The sequence below is a fragment of the Heterocephalus glaber genome, unplaced genomic scaffold, assembly GCF_053883595.1.
Source record: "Heterocephalus glaber isolate CG9 unplaced genomic scaffold, H.glaber_assembly_v1.0 deba00000809, whole genome shotgun sequence".
Taxonomy (NCBI): Eukaryota; Metazoa; Chordata; class Mammalia; order Rodentia; family Bathyergidae; genus Heterocephalus; species Heterocephalus glaber.
Genome location: NW_028258163.1, coordinates 7492985 through 7509354, shown reverse-complemented (window position 1 = coordinate 7509354; position 16370 = coordinate 7492985).

Sequence of the window (16370 nt, the reverse complement as noted above, 5' to 3'; positions counted from 1 at the left end):
AGCATGTTGTGGGAATTTAGAATCCACTGATTTCACTATGAATGGAGTGGGTGTGTAATAAAGGGAGCAATGTGTGCTTGACAGGTTAAAAACCAATGTAGGAAAACAAATTGGAAAATTTACCAGGAGGCATAGTAGTGTTTCTAAGACATATAGGGTATACAAGAGTTAATTTGTAAATAAAGGTTGATTTTTGGATTAGTAGCATAGATTATGTATGAAGTTTATAATTCTTTAGAATATACTACTGTGCTACCAACCCATATAGAAAGAGAAGACTGTCTTGCCCACAGATATTCTGCAAATTTGAAACACTAATAATATGTTGGAAATTGCTTAATCATTAATTCCTACTTTTATTCCATCATTCAAGTAAATATTTATTGAACTGCAGTATTCTCCAGAACTATTACAGGTGTTGACATATGAAGAATAATTAAATATATTCCTGGAGTTAATAGGTTCTTAAAGGGAAACGGAGGCAGGTGTGTAAATAGGACTTTAGCATGAACAAAGATAGAAATACACTGAGGCTGATGGGAAGCTGGAGGGGACTAACAGGGGGAGGTGGTTTTGAGAGTGGAGGACCCTCTCCTGGGTCAGAACCAAGTCTTAAGAAGGAGCAGTGTTTCTCCATCCAACTATGTTCTAGCCTTCTAATTCTTCCTAAATTACTGGTGATATCAGTTGACTAATACTTAGTTTTTACTAATATAAGTATTGGTAATAAAACAAAAATATGTTATACTGTGTTTCACTTTACCATAGCAGGTATTTATGGAACTGAGAAAAATTTAAATAATGTTTCCCTTGGTGACTAGAGAGTATAATAGGGAAAGTGGGATACATTTAAAAGGTGATGTTATACACAAGCTCTTTGGAAAATGTCACCTTAGAAGAAGATTGCATTTAGGAGCGTACTTTACCAGTAAGGCATTATTTATATAATGAGTTGGACCAAGCTTATTTGAGATATAAACATATAGTTTGAAAAAATGAATTAGAACCCATGACTGGAGAAGAAACATCAAACAGAGTCATTTATTTCAGAACTCAGGATGCATTCATATACAGTTGGATATGCTAAAAAAAACCCACACAACTTAAACAGATTATCTCTACATAGTCATCCCAAAATTGGTCATTTCCATCTCAATTGTAATTGAAACCAGAGTATAGTTTACCATGGGGACACTGCCAAATATTTGTGTCTTCTCATTGATGGCAGGACTACACAGTTACATAACCCTGGCTGATTCTCATTCAAGTTGCTCTTGTCCACTGACCCTAAGTATTAGCTCTCAGTTCTCTCTCTCTCTTTTTTTTTTTTGGTACCGGGGATCCGGGATGGAACTCCAGTCCTTGTGCTTGCACAGCAGGCGGTGAAACCACTGAGCTAAATCCCTGGGCCTCTCAGTTCTCTTTTTTCCTTCTGTCCACTCCACGTCTTAAAATTTATCCACACACATTAATTATGTATGTGTGTCTTTATGTGCATATGTATATATGCATGCATGCATATTTTTCCATTTTAACCACTGGCAGTTGTGACTACAATTTGGAACTTAAAATTTCTTTCAATATCTCAATGTAGTTAACCAGTTTTTTTCTAATCTAAAAGTCATATCCTTACTCTCTATTAAAATAAACTACTATTTCTGTATTGTAACTTTATTGTCTTCCTTGGCTTTGCAATTATTTTTCTGCCAAACCCAATAGTTTCAGTTTACTTGATTGTCCATCCAATTAAGCATTATGAAATGTATTCATGAATCCATATTTTTTTCTTTATTAAAAGTAATATATGCTTACTTAAGACTGTATGGCAATACAGAAAACTAAGTAACTGAAAAAAAAACACTCAGGCAAAGTAAGTCTCCAAATGCAAATGCTGCCAAAATTTTATATATTTCTTTGCATTTTTCTATAAATAGTTACTTTTATGTAATTGTACTTTGCATAAAGTTTGCATCATCCTACTAAGGTATTTGATTATAACTATCAACTTAAATAGGCATCATGAAATAAATTATAATTTGCTTTCCTGTTCCTCTGTTATTGGGCACTGCCGTGGCTTGAATCTTGGAGGCTCCCTGAAAGTCCCCCCAGACATGGAGTTATTAGGAGGTGGACAAACCTTTGAGAGGTGGGGCCTAGAGGGAGGTCTTTATGTCACTGGGGTACCCATGAGGTGGATCATGGGTCCCTGATCCCTTTCTCCTTCTTTGTTCCCTGCCTTGTGGATGAATAGTTTTGCTCGGCCATATGCTCCCATCAGGATGTGCTGCCCTGCCACAGGGCCCAAAGCAATGGATCTGCCCAATCTTAAACAGAAACCCCCAAAACTGTGAGCCAAAATAGCTAATTTCCTTAATAGGTTAATTGTCTGACGTGTATCTTATTATAGTGACAAAAAGCTAAGAAACACAGGCACTAAATTTATCTGTCTGTATTTTTTAAAATTTTTATATAACTTCTAAAAAAGCAGCTTTGGACACGAAGGTTTTTTGAAACTCAGGATTATTTTTTTCAGAATGGATTTGTGAAAAGTTGGAAAGATATGAATTTATTTATATCAATAACCCCAAACCTCTCACTTTTTTAAAAAAACTTTTTTTTTGATGGTACTTTGAATCAAACCTAGGGATTTTCACGTGCTACGTAAGCATTCTACCACTGAAATACATCCCCAGCCCTTTTAAGAAATTTAAGTCAGAGTCTTGCTAAATTGCCCAGGCTGGACTTCAATTTGTGATCCTCTTGTCTCAGCTTCCTGACCAGCTAGGATTACAGGGGTATACCACTGTGCCTATTTTTGAATTTTTGACATGAATTCTATGGCAACACCCCTCTAAATCTTTCATCATTTTTCTTTGGCCAAATAGTTCATTTTTGAGAGAGAAGTTCCCAGTATATACAAATTACACTTATATTCTGAAATACAATTGTCCCCCATTTTCTATGGAAACTCATTGCTTTTTTAAACAATTAATTTTATTGGTACATTTTAGGTATGCATTATAATGACATTCATCATTGGAAATTTGTACCTTTACATAATATATCTTGGTTCTTATTTTTTTCTCATTCCCCTGCCCTCCCTTTAATCCCTCCACCCCTCCCTATTTACAAAGACTTTGCTTCCCTTTTTCATTTTCTCATAATAATTTCATTCCCTTCTTTCCTTTCCCCTAACCCTCCCACTTCCCCTTTGCCCATTTTCTTCCTATTTCACATTGTCTATTATACCTTTTGATCCTTATTTACACTTTCAGTTTCTCACACTAGAGAAACTATTCAGTATTTACACATGTGTCCTATTTATTTCACTTAAGAGTATTGCCTCAGTGTGCATCCATTTAGCTATAAATGTCTCTAATTTCTCATTCTTAATGGCTGAGTAGTACTCCATTTTATAAAATAACTACATCTTCTTTATTAAATTTCCAGTTGTTGGGCACTTGGGCTATTTCCAAGCTTTAGCTGTTACAAACTGTGCCGCTATAAACATGGGTGCACATATATCACCGTGGTATGATTTTTTTAATTCATTGGGGAAGATACCCAGGGGAATAGCTAGGTCAAATGGGACTTCCAGTCCTAGTTCTTTGAGGAATCTCCATACTGATTTCCACAGTGGTTGCACCAGTGTGCACTCCCACCAACAATGGAGAAGGGTTCCTTTCTCCCCACACCCCCACCAGCATTTGTTATTGGTTGATTTCTTGATAGCAGCCATTCTTTCTGGGGTGAGGTGGAATCTCAGTGCTGTTTTCATTTGCATCTCTAGAACAACCAGTGATGTTGAACAGTTTTTCATATGTTTATTTGCTATTTCTACTTCTTTGTCTGAGAAATGTCTGTTCATTTCAGATGCCTATTTTTGGATTGGGTCTTTAAATTTGGGAGGTCTGAATTTTTAAGTTCTTTATAAATTCTAGATAGTAGACCTTTGTCTGAGGAACAGCTGGTAAAAATTTTTATTGTGGGTTGTCTCTTCATGCTCTTGGTGGTTTCTCTTGTTATGCAGAAGCTTTTCAATAAGAAGAGATCCCACTTGTTGATTGTTTGTGGTAGTTTACATGTAACTGAGGTTTTATTCATGAAATCTTTTTTTTTTTTGGTACTGGGGATCGAACTTGGGTCCTTGCACTTGTGAGGCAGGCGCCAGAACCACTGAGCTAAATCCCCAGCCCCTGTTCATGAGATCTTTTCCTACACCAATCTCTTCAAGAGTTCTACCTAACCTCTCTTCCAGCCAGTTTAGCGTTTCTAGGAAACTCATTGCTTTAAGAGAATAACTCATTCTCTTCTCTCTTTCTCTCCCCCATTGTTTCCCTTTCCTTCTTTTTGAATCCGTTCTTTCCTTCCTCCTTTCTCTGAGTCAAAATACTCAGAAGCCCTAAGTGCTCTCATCCCCCTGTTCTCAAATGATTTTACTTCCTGCTTCACCAAAACCATTGACTTTTCGATATTCAAATATTCAACTTTCCAAGATAATTTGAATTATTTTTCAGAGTGATTATATTAATTTACATTCCTGCTAGCAATAAATGACATCTTACTAGCCCACATCCTCTTCTCTCAATTCCTCCTCCTTCCACTCTTGTGGGTGTAGAAAGGCATCTCACTCTGGTTTTTAGTGTTCATTTTCTAAACTAATGATGTTGAGCATCTTGTATAAATTTTCTTTATTCATATTTTCTCTTCATAAGGTACCTGTTTATATAGTTCCTCTATTTTTTTACATTGAGGTAGCTTTATATTATTAATTTATGAATGCCATATCACAAATATCCAATTTATAGCTCATTTCCATTTTATTTGAAGTGCATTTCAATGAACAGATTATTTATAAATTTACTGCAGATTAATTAATCAATATTTCCTTTATGGTTCATACCTTTTGTTTCTTGTATAAAAGATTCTTTTGTATTCTGAAGTTTTCTATAAAATTCTGTAACAAATTTGATTCATTTTTCCTGTTTTCTTAATTCTTTACTAACGGAATCGATCTTTGTGTGTAGGAGTGAAGAAAGAACCTACTTTCATTTTTTTCTGTATAGATAATCAACATCCCAGCTCCATTGCTTCCCCAGTGGTTTTAGCCCATATATCATCGTGTCTATAAATCCTGTGGGTCTTATTTTGTCCTATATGACTTTCATTCCTTTCTTTCCTCTTTTTTCCCTCCTTCCCTCTTTTCTTTCTCATTCCCTCTCCCCTTTCTTCCTTCATACCTTTCTCTTTTTTGCTCTTATTGTCTTATCTAAAACCAGATCTCAAGGACAGGCTTGAAGGAAAGTGTTTTATCTTTTCTTTTTCTTTTTGGTACGGAGGATCACCGTCAGGTCCTTGCTTTTGCAAAGTAAGTGCTTTACCACTGAGCCACACTCTTGCCCAAGAAACACACTTAAGTAGTGAACACAATTCTCCGGAGTCTAAGTGAAGTAGTGTTTCTTGCATATCTCCATTGTGCATGCTATTTACTGAAGTTAATTTATAATAATCTGCATCACATTGAGGGATTTTTTTCCCCTCATGCCTACTTCACTGAGAGCTTTTTTAAAAAATGAGTGTTATGCTTGTTATGTGATTTTTATCTGTAATAAAAGGATTATTTTCCCTTTATTCTGTTATATGAGATATTTTATTTATAGTCTTTCCAATATTAAGCTATTTTTGCATCTTTGAGCTACCTCCATGTTCACAATGATACTTTATTGTCCAGTATCAGATTTAGGTTAATATTTTCTTAAGATTTTTCAATTTCCATTGACATGAAAGAGTAGCCAGTTGTCTCTTTTTTCTTTCATTTTTTCTTTCATTTGTCATTATCGTACTTAATGTTGATAAGAAGGTTTTATTTGCTTAAATAATGAATTACAATTAGGGGGAGTTTTTCTCTTTTTATTCTCTTGATAAATTAGCATACAATTGAAGATTCTGTTTCTTAAAACTTGATAGAGTTTACTTCTAAAATAATACTGGCCTTTTTAAATAAAGAGAGATTCTTGGGGCCAGGGATTTAGCTCAGTGACACCAAGCCTGCTTTGCAAGCACAAGGTCCTGAGTTCAATCCCTAATACCAAAAAATTTTTTTAAATTAAAAAAATTAAAAAACGATTCATGATGACTAATTCAATTTCTTTAATAACTATTACCCAAAAATTCACATTTACTAATTCTTTTTGAGTTATATTCCATACATTATTTTATATGAATTTATCCATTTCTCATACGTTTTTGAACTTCTTGTATAATGATGAACATTTGTCTTCTAATACTACATTTTAAATATCAGTTACATCTGCGTCCATGTTCTTTTTATTCCTAATATTTTATGGCCAACAAGACTCTCAGGATGGGGCAGTGACTTCCCTTTCTATATCTTAAAATATAATTTTATAATAAAACCCATAAAGCTGAGATATGATATGGCTAGCTTGGAAATAGAGTTAGCAACAAAGGCCACCCTATAGACTAAACTTAATAGTGGATTCATTGAAAGGATTTTTAAAAGCCACTGTGCCTCAGAGGTGAGGGGAGTAGTGGAACCGGTGTTGGTCTGAGAGCTGGTTCAGAGGATGTGCCCCTCGGCACATCTTGGGCATTGTTTGTGGCTGGCCCTGTAGATAATATCTAAGAATGTCTCCAGCCTATGGTTCTATATGTTTTAGGGTCCTAGGGAATTACCTGGTCTCTTCTCTCACTGGCAGTTCAGAGGAGGACTGGAACTATGGTCCAGAGGGCTCCTGATAAGATTAAATCTTGGATAGCTTGGGGCAGATGGGGTGGGAAGAGGGTGGAGAAAACAGAACTGACTCTGTTCTGTGAAAAGTGTGTTGTTATTGGGTACTGCTTATTTTGATCATATAATCAATCATACAGAATCCTAAGAGCCAAAGCGAACTGGATTTACTCTTATATATGAAAAATTACACATGAGGATGTCAGTTTATTTTTAGGTTGAATATATTAGATTAATTGTTCAGCTAGAAATAGAAACATAAAATCACAGAACAAATAAAACAACTTTCATTTAGATTTCACATAAAATTTGGATTACATATATGCAATGCTATTCTGCTTTAGGTTATGATTTTCTACAAGGCAAAGAATAGAAAATTCAGAGCACTTTATGAATGCTAAAATTCTGCAACCTGTGGATCTGAGATGAGGTTATGGAAGCAAGTCAGAGGGGTGGCACTCTTGCTTTGAATTCCATTCTTAAAAAACAAAAAGAGCCTTTTGTGATTTCTGCAGAAGTCTTGAAGGGTTTGTCATGAATCCTTTCTTCTCTCTTCAGAAAGGCAGGATCCCTGGGAAGTGTTGCTGGTCTGCATCACAGGAAAGGAGGAAGGAGCCACAGTGCGCTCCTGCACCCACCCGGTGGAGTCAGGCACTGGATGGCTCCTTGGGCTCCCTCCTGCATCACTGCAAATGTTTTTGGCTGCAAGGGATACCAAAGCGAATGCTGACTGGCTGAAGCCATAAAAGATAAAGTTGTCCATGCCAAGAGGGTCGGCCTCCTCCTTTCCTTCACTCTCTTGACTTTGACCTCTTCTGTGTACCAGCTTTCTCCTCAGGCTGCTGGTCAGATGGTCGCATCCCTTCTGAGCCTCCTGTTTTCTTACAGCCACGCTGAGAGAAAGAGAGCCTGTTTCTCTTCCTCTGGATGCTTTGTGTGAAGAAGTGTGCAAAACATTGAGAAGGCCTCTGGAAACTTCCTCTCATGTCTCATTTCCAAGCTTTGAAGATGGCTTCTCCAGGGCTTCTGAAGCAATCACTGCTTAGAGGGAGGTCCCAGCCTTGAAGTTGGGAGGAAATCCTTGAACTGTACTGCTCAGACAGAGTGGAGGGGCCATCCAAGTTTCTGAGGAGAGCAACTTTGGCCACTCTAAGATAAAATTATCGAGAGCCCTAGTGCCACTTCTGGAAAAGATGGAGCTATGGGAAGAGCATTTCCATATTACACACTGACTGTTTGCCAGCCAGTATGCTAAATTTTATATTTGAAAGCTCATAACAATCTAAGGCAGGCATTATTATTGCCCCTGCTTCTCGAGGTTTCTAGAGATTAGGCAACTTGTAATTTTTACAGGAAGTTAAATAGAATCAGGGGACGTAATGCTAGAGTACATTTCTATCTTCCAGGGAGGAGTCTTCTGATTCAGGGGTCAGAGATCAGGATGTAATAAACCATTTAGTTATATGCACAGTAATAGCTTCCTATGGAGATGGTTTCCACATAAATAGCTCTAAGTAGCATATTATGGGACCCAGTGAACTTGTAATGTTTGGTTTTCAAAATGGAGGAAATAATAATGATAATCATTATTACCATACAAAGATAAAGTTGGGAAAACATTAATTCTTTTAAACAAAGGACATCAACTTAAATATACATAAAATATCATAGCAGCAAAACATTTTCCTTATAATAAATAACTGGGTTTCTAAATAACAAAAAATGTCTCCATAGGGCCAGGGATTTAGCTCAGTGGTTCCACCGCCTGCCTCGCAAGCGCAAGGTCCTGAGTTCGATCCCTGGTATCAGAAGAAAAAAAAAAGGCAAAATATTCCTCCATAAAGGTTAGTTAGAAATCTAGTAGCTTTTGAATGGAAGTTATATTACCTGTGAGAATATATAGAATTGAGGAGCAATGAGGAATTTTGTAAAAATGAAGATGTGTTATTTGCTAGACAATATGAGCTAAGACATATGTTCTTCCATTCCCTGTGCAGACACATTTAGTGAATTTGGGGACAACTTTATTGTACAACAGGAAGCAATGGGTGATCAACGATTTCTTTATAGCTTCAAAGGTACTTTGGAAATCAAACATGATGCAAACGAAAGAAATCCACAGCTATTGCATTGTAAAAGCTATAAACTGTATTTATATTTTACCTACTGGCATAAAAACATACATATTTGATTTTTTTTGACAGAGCAGGACATTTAATTACTTGGATTTTCTTAGAAATCACAGTTAAGTCCAGAAATCAATTGTGAAAGAGATGTTCTTTATTCCATTTGTCCCTGAACAGGTTTTGCAAGAATAAACTGCTTATTCCAGAGGCAGGCAGCTCCCTGCTCTGCTGTTTGGGAGCTTCAATCACTAGTGTCAGGCTTGTGATCCACAAAGTCCTGGGTGTCTCCCTCAGCTACCATCATCGGAAAGACATCTAAAAGGGTTTTTTAGTGCTCGAGAGCATTAGGTTTAATTTCTTGCATTCCACAATGTAAGTGGAAAAGTTGATCCACACTGACATGAAGGGCTCAATTCCGTAGGAACTTTTTGTTTTTCCACCAGAAATAATCCTTTCTTTCTTTCCTTTTTGTGTAAGGCTCAAGTTCATCTAAAAATTGTTGACTCATTCCTAGACATACATAGTCCAGCGAAACTAAACCTATCCTTCTAAAATTGACATCAACTCACCAAAACATGGCTATTTTTATACTAAAGACTGTGATTGCAGAATGACTACACTTGCTAAGCAGTGAAATATAGAAGCACTGCACTATCAAGAAGAGTCAATCATCAACTACTCCTGTTGTTTTTTAATAGACTTACTATGCTTTTTAAAAAGTATTATTTTAATAAAACAATCTACAAATAAATACAAAACAAAAGGGCAAATGTAGAGACATATTGCAAGTAAGCATGCATACCAAAAAGGTAAGTGCAAATTAGATTTGAATATTCATGAGTCACAAATCATTGACAGTTTGAAATAATGCAAAAGAGCTTTATAAATGAGATTAAGGCAAGGAACATCAAAGAAGTGCATCGCTAAATCAATAGCAGTTTGTGGATATACTTGTAAATTGTGGTTACAGTGTTTGTGAGATGGGAGAAAAAATACTGTGTATCTGAGGAAGGAGGAAGAAACATAAATATTCCTTTTGTATATTGTGTTTTTGCAATTCCTTGTGCACTTGGAAACTAGCCAGGTAGAAAGTGTTTGGACATCATATTTCCCACCCAAGACAGAGTTTTCTTTTCGGAGATAGAACTTTAGACCTAGGCCTGAGGAGCCCTTGCTTGCTTTGCTAAACAGAATTCAACACATGAGGATTCCTATACAGCACCCAGCATATATAACTTACTTTGTCTCCTTCTCACCTTCCTTCCTTCCTTCCTTCCTTCCTTCCTTTCTTCCTTCCTTCCTTGCTTCCTTCCTTCCTTCCCTCCTTCCTTCCCTCCTTCCCTCCCTCCTTCCTTCCTTCCTTCCTTCTTTGGTGTTTAAAGGCAAGGTCTCACTATTAAGTTCAGGATGGCCTTGAAGTCACTATGTATCCCAGGCTAGCCTTGAACTCCTGACAATCCTCCTACCTCAACCTCCCAAGAGCTGGGATTACAGGCGTGAACCCCTATGCCCTCTTCTAAGTTGAACTTTAGAGAATGGTTCAACTTTAAATCCCTTCATTAAAATATGACTTCCACTGGATAGCATACAGTCTTGGTGAATGTTTTTCTCTTTAGAGGAAATGGATGAAGTGAAAGTGTTAAGAACAGTTTGTAAGAAAATTGAAGCTGGGCATGACAGCATAGGGGTGTAATCCCAGCACTCAGGAGGCTGAGGCAGGAGGACTGCTATGAGTTTGAGGTCAGCCTTATCTACATAGCGAGTGAAAGACCAGCCTGGACTATAGAGGGAGACCCTGTCTCAAAAAAGAAGAAAGAGCAGGGGATTTAGCTCAGTAGTTCTGCTGCCTGCCTCAAAAGTGCAAGGTCCCGAGTTCAATCCCTGATACCAAAAAGAAAGAAAAAAACGTTTTGATATTTGATAACAGTAAGATGTACTTTGATGACAGTTTGTAAGAACACTTTGAAATGATTGGAGGTGTAAAATATAGGCAACTTTTCAATTTAAAGAAAAATGCTTTCATTTTTCTGGCAAGTAACTAGTCATTGATTTGATGTTGGTAGTGGCTTTCTGGGATGTGTGTCTATGCATGTATAGCATGTATATGGAGTGTTACTTGATATGGTAAAGTTTACAAATTAAAAACTTGTTTAGGACTTGCCTTAAAGTGGAAATGCTTCCAATTACTGTCTTTTGAAGTCTATATTTGGATTATTATCTCTAAGTTGTGAACTATTTCTCTACCGCAATACTCTGCAAGCCTCTATTGTGTTCTGTCCACTTTCTTGAACGATGGATGGAATTAGTGACATCATGGCACATGGCACAAAAGCACTGATTTGGAAGAGGCTGGGGAGTGTGGACTGTTTGGAAAGTTAATCTCTATCTCCTTGTTAGGCCATGCTTTAGAACAGACTTCTAAATTTGGGAGGGGCAGTTCAGATGAAACTTTTGCATTGTATCCATCCCTGGTCTGTTAGAAAAGAAGCTAAGTTGCTCTTTGTGTTATTAGCAATTAGGAATATCTGAAAGTTCCAAAAGTAATGACTATGGTAATTTTTAAGGTCTATATTAAAGTCTACAGTTATAATTTTTCAGCGTTGACTGTGATGTATTTAGCATTATATTTATAAGCCATATCTTATCATTTTTGTACAATAGCAAAATATTTCTTGACTCTCTAAAGTTGCTAACTCATTGATTGGTTTTTTTTGTGGTACTGCAAACTGAACTTAGGGCCTTCACACTGATCTACATCCCCAATCCTTTTTCATTAATTATTTTTAAGACAGGTTGTTGCTAAGTTGACAAATTGCCCAGGTGGGTCTTGAACTCGGGATCTACTGCTTCAGCCTCCCAGAGTAATTGGATTACTGGTATGTGCCACCATGCCTGGCTTAACTCATTTGATCTTTTTTTTTGGGTACCAGGGATCGAACTTGGGACCTTGCACTTGCGAGGCAGGTGGTGGAACCACTGAGCTAAATCCCCAGCCCCAACTAATTTATCTTAACATGCAAATATAACTTTTTATTATTCCTTTCAGCAAATGTTTTCCATGATATTCATATGAGACCATTTAAATTATCCACACTTCTTTAAAATTGTCTAACCACAGTATTTGACTTAGTGGTTGTCAGCAATGTTTTTTCCTCTAACAAAATTTTATTCCTATGATATTGTAGTTACTAAACTTTCTTGACACAGAGGATAATTTATACCTATATATTTGATGATTCCAAATAAGTTGTTCATCAGCCGTGTGTGTGTAATTTAAATCACTTATTTTCTAAATTAAAACATCACATTTTGGACTAGCCAAAAAAAATCTAAACATTATTGTGCTACTTCCTCACGATCTATGAGATGAAAGTCATTTCGATCTTTTTCTGCTTTTTTAAACTGGGGGAGATACTACATTGAACTTTGATATCTACACCAGAAAAGTGCCTGACTAGCCAGTGCCATCACTGCAATAAATTTCTTTAACCCTCTTCCTTGTCTAGGATGAAGAAGTTAGAGAATGTGGAGCTGTCACTTCTGGTAATTTAATATCAAAATGAAGGAAAGATAGAATAAAAGACAGCACTGATTCTGAATTACTTAACAATAAATTACTGAATTCCAGTGAAGTCTTATTGTGAAAAAGAAACAGTCTCTATCCTAAACATCACCTTGGGAGACCCTTGGACCTTACTCTCATTTTGCTATGTAAATAGAATTAATTTTATCTTGAAAGAACAGCAGAGTGGCAATTAAGGGAATACTATTTCCTTTTCTGCCACTCACTACTGTGGTGAACTCATACAAGGTACTTCGAATTCTGTGGCTCTCTCTATGTTCAATTGTAAAGGAGGAGGATGGTCAGAGACCACAGTTTTTAAACTTTGCCTCAAGCCCCAGGTCTACAAAGAAGCAGCAGGAGTCTTGATGGGGGAGGGAAGATGAGGGTCCAGGCAAAAACAATTTTACTATTTTTTTCTGCATATTGATAGTAGCAAAATTTAATTTGAGGAAAGGGAAAGCACATTAAAAGTTTGAAAATTGGATCTGGGGAAGTAGCTCTGTGGTAGAATGCTTGCCTGGTTGTGCAAGGCCTGGGATTTGATCCTTAGCACTAAAAAGAAAAAAAAAAGAAAAGGTTTGATGATCATTCAATTAAAAGATAGTTGCTAAGATTTCTTGTTTGATAATTCTGATCTGCAACCTATTTTGTCCCATAATTATTCTAGTGAATATTGGAATGATGAGAATTGCTATCTTCTTGGCTTCCTCTAAGTAGAGGTTGTAAAAAGAATTTCAAAAGCTTTATAGAGGGGAGACCTAGAAAAGACAAATTGGAAGGTGAAATCTCACTAATTTTAACCAAGCTTATACATGATGTCAAGACAACTACTTAACATGATCTTTACACTTTTCAGCCAGGCCCGCTCTCTCAGGAGGGACAAGACACTGCATGCTTCCTGGGGACACCACCATGTTGTAGTTTAACCAAATGATGTGCTTGACGGTTGTACATACATGGCTGTACCTGCCTTGGCATCATCATTTGGCCAATGGTAACTTCTCTTTCAAGGTCTGCTTCATAGATTCTAGTGTGGCCCATACCTTGCTATGACCTCTTTTTCCCAGGAATTAATTGCTCTCTCCTCTGTGATTTCAGGGCATGTTGTTTTAAAATTTTCTGATTATTTTATGTTCTTGTATCATAGTAAATTGTAGTCGAGTCTCTATCTCTTTTTTAGAAGGCTCTTGATTATATTAAAAAAAAATTTTTTTTGAGACAGGTTCTCACTGTGCAGTTCAGGCTGGCCTTGAACTCATGGTGATCCTTTTGCCTCAGCCTCCCGAATGCTGGGATTACAGGAGTGAGCCACCACACCTGGCTATATTCGAATTGTTGATCCAGCACAATTCTTGGTACTATGAAATACTCATCCAGGGATCAGGAAAGTTAATACGACTTTAGAAGTCAATATGTGCTTTAGAAGGTCTCAGAGTTTGGGATTAATTCATTGGTTGCACATTGAATCAGTGCTTTAGTTTGGGAGTCCAGTAGACTTTCAGCAGGCAGAAGTATAGAATCAGGCAAGGGCAAGTTAAGCATTGTGGGTGAAGGGAATTTTATGGTATGTGAAAATGATTCTATAGTAGATACAGAAAGAGCACAGATTTTGCAGTAATTGGGGAGAAGTCTGGAAAATTAGAAGATTTACTTAAATTCCATACTGAGCAGTTTAGAATGATTTCTGTGGAAAATTGAAATTCATCAGAAGAGAAATAAAAGAAGAAGAAACCCCTTGGTTTACAAAGCTTAGTCTGGTAGTACCATGTAAAGGAATCAAAGGGCAAACTTTGAAGATGGGGAAATAAGTCCAAGCAAAAGATAATGTGAGGATCTAACTTGGAATGTAGCCATAGAGAAAGAAATAAAGGAATGAATGTGGCAATAAGATAAACTTCAGGACAAGGAGTTGAAAATAGTTCTGCAATATATTGAATAGAACATATAGGTGGTATTGTAAACAGTTTATTACACAACCACTCTAATATTAATAGCAGCACCCTTGATGCTTTCAAATTATTTTAAATATCAAGAAATTAATAATTAGTAACATTTGAATTTATTTTTTAGTAAGGTGGTAAAGTTATTCTTAAATCTGTTGTCACACGTCACATTTGCCATTAGGTAATCAGTCTATCAAGAGTCTTATTCACAGTCATAATAATGAATGCTTTAAACACCTCATCTTCTTATTTTAGAGTTCAGGTATTGAAGATTTCTCAGCAATATTAAACAGAATTCAAAAACAGCCATCCTGATAACATATGTGAATTCAGGCACTTTAGCACAAAACTGAGTTTTCATTTAACATTTCATGTAGAATAATCATAAGCTGTTCTTTGTTGGTAAATTTTGACTTATGTACTCCTGCATACTAAACAAATATCCTTATCTTAAATTGTAGAAAGTTAATTCCATGGTCAATGATTTTTGTCAAGTTACAAGGACTGGATGTGTCTGTGTGCCTAGAGAAAAAAGAAGCAGACAGAATACAAGATCAACATTTAAAAATCCAGTTTTCCTATACATCAATATTGAACTAGCTGAGAAAGAATCCAGGAAAACAAGTCCATTCAAATAGTTTAAAAAATACTTAGGAATCAACCTAATCAAGGAGGTGAAAGATCTGTACGATGATAATTACAGGACACCAAAGAATGAAATTGAAGATGCCAGCAGATGGAAAAGCTTCCCATGTTCATGGATTGACAGAATTAATATTGTTAAAATAGTCATATTAACAAAAGTGATCTACAGATTCAATGCAATACTCATCAAAATTCCAATGACACCCTTCACAGAACTAAAAAAAAGAAAAAAACCCTAAAATTCATATGAATACACAAAAGATCCATAGCAGTCAAAGTAATCCTAAACAAAAAGAGCAATGTTGGAGGCATCACAAGATCTGCTTGAAAATTATACTACAAAACCATAGTAGCAAAAACAGTATGGCACTGGCACAAAAATAGACACATAGACCAATGGAGTAGAATAGAGTACGCAGAAACCCACAAAGCTACAACCATATAGGGGCTGGGGATTTAGCTCAGTGGTTTCATTGCCTGCTGTGCAAGTGCAAGGACCTGAGTTTGATCCCCGGTACCAAAAAAAAAAAAAAAAAAGCTACAACCATGTGATTCTTCACAATGGAGCCACAAACATACAATAGAGGAAAGACAGCTTCTTTAACAAACAGTCCTGGGGAAATTGGATATCCATATATAGAAGTTTGAAACTAGATCCCTATCTCTTTCCCTATACAAAAATCAATTTAAAATGGATCAAAGACCTAGGTAAAAAACCTGAAATTTTGAAACTGCTAGACAAAAACATAGAGGAAACACTTAAAGCCATAGGCACAGGCAAAGATGTCCTGCACAGGATGCCAATAGCACAGGAAATAATAACAAGAATCAACAAATGGACTACATCATACTGAAAAATTTCTGCACAGCAAGGGACACAATCAAGAAAGGAAAGAGATATCCTACAGGTGGGATAACATCCTTGCCAATTACTCTTCTGACTGAAGATTGATATCTATACTATATAGATATACTATACTGCAGAAAACATAACAGAAAATCAAATAGCACAATCAATAAATGGAAAGTGAATTGAACAGACACTTCTCAAATGCAAATTAAAATAATGCTAAGATTCCATTTACAATAGAAAGAATGGTAATCATTAAGGAGTCAAAGAATAATAAATGCTGGTAAGGCTGCAGTGAAAAAGGAACCTTCCTACATTGTTGGTGGGAATGTACAACCATTATGGAAATCAGTGTGGAGATTTCTCAAAGAACTAAAATTAGAAATTCCCTTGGGGCAGATATTCTCCTTCTAGGTATCTTCCCCAAAGAGCTAAAGGCATCATACTGCAGTGATACACGCATACCAATGTCTATAACAGCACAATTCAT